At 37.4% G+C, this 5151-nt stretch overlaps 1 pseudogene; it reads right to left on the minus strand.

Annotated features, from left to right (window-relative positions):
• Window positions 1-2530: 2530 nt before the first annotated feature.
• On the minus strand, window positions 2531-2716 carry LOC114899304 (annotated as a pseudogene).
• Between the last annotated feature and the right edge of the window lie 2435 nt (window positions 2717-5151).

The following is a 5151-nucleotide window of genomic DNA, read 5'->3' on the forward strand; positions in this document are numbered from 1 at the left end:
TAAACATGCTGAGACTTATTTTTGGCCCAATACTTGGTATATTCTGGTGAAGGCTCCATGTACACTTTAAAAGAATGTATATTCTGCTTTTGTTAGGTGGAGTCTTATAAAGGTCAATTAGGTAAATTTTCTTGATAGTGTTATTCAAATGTTCTGTATCCTTCCTGATTTTCTGACTACTTTTTCTACCAGTTACTGAGAGGAGTATTAAAATCTTCATGTATTTTGGGCCATTTTTATCATAGGCATATACATTTATAATTGTTATATCCTTACGCCATATTGACCTTGTAGTCATTATGAAATGTTCTTCTTTGCCTACAGTAATAATCTTTATCTTAAAGCCTATTTTGTTTGTTATTAATATGACCAGTCCAGCCCTCTCATGGTTTTGTTTGCATGGTATATCCTTTCCTATCCTTTTACTTTCTTGTACACAGCATATAGTTGGATCTTGCTTTTTAATCCAGTCTAGGTCACCTCTGCCTTTTGAAGGGAGGTTTAGTTCATTCACATTTAATGTATTACCGAGGTGGTTAGAGTTGGTCTGTAATTTTGCTCTTTGTTTTCTACTTGTTTCACCTCTTGTTGTGCCTGTTCCTTATATATTGCCTTCTTTGTGTTAAACAAATCTTTTTTTTATTGAAGTATAATTGATTTGAAATGTTGTGTTAATTTCTGTTGTATGGCAAAGTGATTCAGTTATACATATATATATATATATATATATACATTCTTTTTTTATATTCGTTTCCGTTACGGTTTATCACAGGATATTGAATATAGTTCCCTGTGCTATACAGTAGGACCTTCTTTATCCATTCTGTATATAACAGTTTACATCTGCTAACCCCAGCCTCCCACTCCATCCCTCCCTCCCACACCCCCATCCCCCTTGGCAACCACAGGTCTGTTCTCTATGTCTGTGAGTCTGTTTCTGTTTTGTAGATAGGTTCATTTGTGTCATATTTTAGATTCCACATATAAGTGATATCATATGGTATTTGTCCTTCTCTGTCTGACTTACTTCACTTAGTATGATGATCTCTAGGTCCATCCATGTTGCTGCAAATGGCATTACTTCACTCTTTTTTATGGCTGAGTAGTATTCCAATTCCACATTGTATATAGGTACCACACCTTCTTTATCCGTTCATCTGCTGATGGACATTTAGGTTGTTTCTATGTCTTGGCTATTGTGAATAGTGCTGCTATGAGCATAGGGGTGCATGTATCTTTTTGAATTATAGTTTTGTCTGGTTATATGCCCAGGAGTGGGATTGCTGCATCATATGGTAGCTCTATTTTTAGTTTTTTGAGGACCCTCCATACTATTTTCCATAGTGGCTGCACCAACTTACATTCCCACCAACAGTGTAGGAGGGTTCCCTTTCTCCACACCCTCTCCAGAATTTGTTATTTGTAGACTTTTTAATGTTGGCCATTCTGACTGGTGTGAGGTGGTACCTCATTATGGTTTTGATTTGCATTTCTCTAATAATTAACAATGTTGAGCATCTTTTCATGTGTCCATTGGCCATATGTACGTCTTCTTTGGAGAAATGTCTATTAGGTCTTCTGCCCATTTTTCGATTGGGTTGTTTGTTTTTTTGTTGTTGAGTTGTATGTGCTGTTTGCATATTTTGGAAATTAAGCCCTTGTCAGTGCCATTGTTTGCAAATATTTTCTCCCATTCCATAGGTTGTTTTTTTGTTTTGTTTATGGTTACCTTTGCTGTGCAAAAGCTTGAAAGTTTGATTAGGCCCCATTTGTTTATTTTTGTTTTTATTTCTAGTGTAGACTGACCTAAGGAAACATTGGTACGATTTATGTCAGAGAATGTTTTGCCTATGATCTCTTCTAGGAGTTTCATGGTGTCATGTCTTATGTTTAAGTCTTTAAGCCATTTTGAGTTTATTTTTGTGTATGGTGCGAGGGTTTGTTCTAACTTCACTGATTTACATGTGGCTGTCCAACTTTCCCAACACCACTTGCTGAAGAGACTGTCTTTTCCCTATTGTATATTCTTGCCTCCTTTGTTGAAGATTAATTGACCATAGGTGTGTTGGTTTATTTCTGGGCTCTCTATTCTGTTCCATTGATCCATATGTCTGTTTTTGTGCCAATACCATGCTGTTTTGATTACTGGAGCTTTGTAGAATTGTCTGAAGTCTGGGAGGGTTATGCCTCCTGCTTTGTTCTTTTTCCTCAGGATTGCTTTGGCAATTCTGAGTCTTTTATGGTTCCATATAAATTTTAGGATTATTTGTTCTAGTTCTGTGAAAAATGTCATGGGTAATTTGGTAGGTATTGCATTAAATCTGTAGATTGCTTTGGGTAGTATGGCCATTTTAACAATATATATTTTTTTAAATAGATTTTTTTAAAGCCAGCCACTTTTATTATCATTCTTGTATTTTATAGGACAGAAAAAAAAAAGAGGAATGTAGCAAACATGTCAGGTTGTATAAAAAAATGCAGGTTTGTGCACGTTGCTCTATTTACACCTGGGAAAAGGCTCTCCCCTCCTTCAGGCGCAGCAGCTGCCCTCGTCCGCGGCCCCTTTGCAGACACAGCCCTGGGCACACTTGGCATAGCTCACAGGGCAGCAGGAGCAGCAGCTCTTCTTGCAGGAGGTGCATTTGCACTCTTTGCATTTGCAGGAGCCGGCACACGTTCAGGATCCACCTGTGGCGCGGGAGCAGTTGGGATCCATGGCGAGAGGAAGCAGAGGCTGGGGTCCAGAGACTGCAGCACAAAAGATGGCAAGGACGTTGAGGGGGCATGCTTAAATAGATCCTTACTGGAGTATAATTGCTTCACAGTACTGTGTTAGTTTCTGCTGTACACCAAAGTGAATCAGCCATATGCCTACACATGTCCCCATATCCCCTCCCTCTTGAGCCTCCCTCCCACCCTCCCTATCCCAGCCCTCTAGGTCATTGCAAAGCACCGAGCTGATCTCCCTTTGCTATGCTGCTGCTTCCCACTAGCCAACTATTTTACATTCGGTAATGTATTTACTTCGATGCTACTCTCACTTCGCCCCAGCTTCCCCCTCCCACCCCGTGTCCTCAAGTCCATTCTCTATGTCTCGCTCTTTATTCCTGCCCTGTAACTAGGTTCATCAGTACCTTTTTTTTTTTTTCATTTTAACAGTATTACTTCTTCCAATCCAAGAGCATGGGATATCTTTCCGTTTCTTTGAATCATCTTCAATTTCCTTTATTAATGTTTTATAGTTCTCAGCATATCAGTCTTTCACCTCCTTGGTCAGGTTTATTCCTAAGTATTTTATTGTTTTGTGTGTGCAATTTTAAAAGGTATTTTTTTTTACATTCCTTTTCTGATATTTCATTGTTAGTGTTAAGAAATGCAACCAATATTTCTATATGTTAATCTTGTATCCTGCTACCTTGATGAATTTGTTTATCAATTCTAGTAGTTTTTGTGTGGAGTCTTTAGGGTTTTTCTTTTTTAATTTACTTTTTCTTTATTTTTATTTTGGTTGCATTGGCTCTTTGTTGCTGCACGTGGGTTTTCTCTAGTTGCAGCGAGCGGGGGCTACTCTTTGTTGCTTCTCATTGCGGTGGCTTCTCTTGTTGCGGAGCACAGGTTCTAGGTGCATGAGCTTCAGTAGTTGTGGCATGCGGGCTCAGTTGTTGCGACTCGTGGGCTCCAGAGCGCAGGCTCAGTAGCTGTTGTGCACGGGCTTAGTTGCTCCATAGCATGTGGGATCTTCCCAGAGCAGGGATCGAACCTGTGTCCCTTGCATTGGCAGGTGGATTCTTAACCACTGCACCACCAAGGAAGTCCCAGGGTTTTTCTATATATAGCATCATGTCATATGCATACAATGACAATTTTACCTCTTCCCTTTCAATTTGGATACCTTTTATTTCATTTTCTTGTATAATTGCTGTGGCTAAGACTTCTAATACTATGTTGAATAGAAGTGGTGAGAGTGGGCATCCTTGTCTTGTTCTGGATTTGAGCAAGAAAGCTTTCAGCTTTTCACCGTTGAGTTTTAAATTGGTTTTAGGTTTGTCATAAATATCTTTTACTATGTTGAGATATGTTCCCTCTGTACCCACTAACAAATCTTTCAAAATGCATGATTTTAATTCTATTTTTTTGATATTTTTGTAGGTTTTTAATGATTTCTCTAGGCATTGCAATATACACTTTTACCTTATCACAATCTAATACAAATGAATAATGACTAACTTTCACCAAATTTGCAGTATTGTAGTTCAATTACCCACCTTTCTTTGTGCTATTGTTATCACATATATTACACCTATATGTGTTACAAACCTAGATACACAGTGTAATAATTTTTGCTTTAAACAGCCATATATATTTTAAAGAAATTAATAAAACAAAAGAAAAAAATATATCACACAGTTACCAATTTCAGTGCTCTTAATTCCAGCATGTGTATTTGGATTACTGCAGGTATCATTTCCTTTTAGTTAAAAGTTTTTATTCAGTTTTCCTTTAGTTTTTATTGTAATGCAGATCTTCTAGCAACAAATTTGCTCAGTGTTTATTTATCTGTAGATGTCTTTATTTCACCCTTATTTTGAAGGAGAATTTTACTACATAGAGAATTCTTTGTTGACAAGATTTTTCCTCAGCACTTTGAATATGTCATTCCAATGTTTTCTGGCCTCCGTTATTTCTGGTGAGAACTCAGCTGCTTATCATATCGTTGTTCCTCAATATGTGATGTGTCTTTTTTCTCTTGCTGCTTTCAAGATTTTATCTTTGTCTTTGAGCAGTGTGACTATGATATATCTAGGTGTGATTCTGTGTGTTTATCCTTCTTGTTGAGTTTCTTGGATCTTTTAGCCAATGTTTTCACCAAATTTGGGAAGATTTTGGCCATTATACTTCAAATATTTTTCTCCCCACTTATCTCTTTTCTCTCTTGGGGCTATAATGAAACATATGTTGCAGTGCTTGATATTGTCCTGAAGATTTCTGAGATTCTGTTGATGTTTCCTCAGTCTTTTCCCTCAAACTGTGTTTTTCAGTTTGGAGACTACTGATTTATCTTCAAGTTCATTGTTTCTTTCTTCTGTTATCTCACATTTGATATTGAGCCCATCTGGTGGATTTAAACGTGTTTTTTTTTTTTCCAGTTAT

The sequence above is a fragment of the Monodon monoceros genome, unplaced genomic scaffold, assembly GCF_005190385.1.
Source record: "Monodon monoceros isolate NGI ecotype Baffin Bay Population unplaced genomic scaffold, NGI_Narwhal_1 Super_Scaffold_18, whole genome shotgun sequence".
NCBI lineage: Eukaryota > Metazoa > Chordata > Mammalia > Artiodactyla > Monodontidae > Monodon > Monodon monoceros.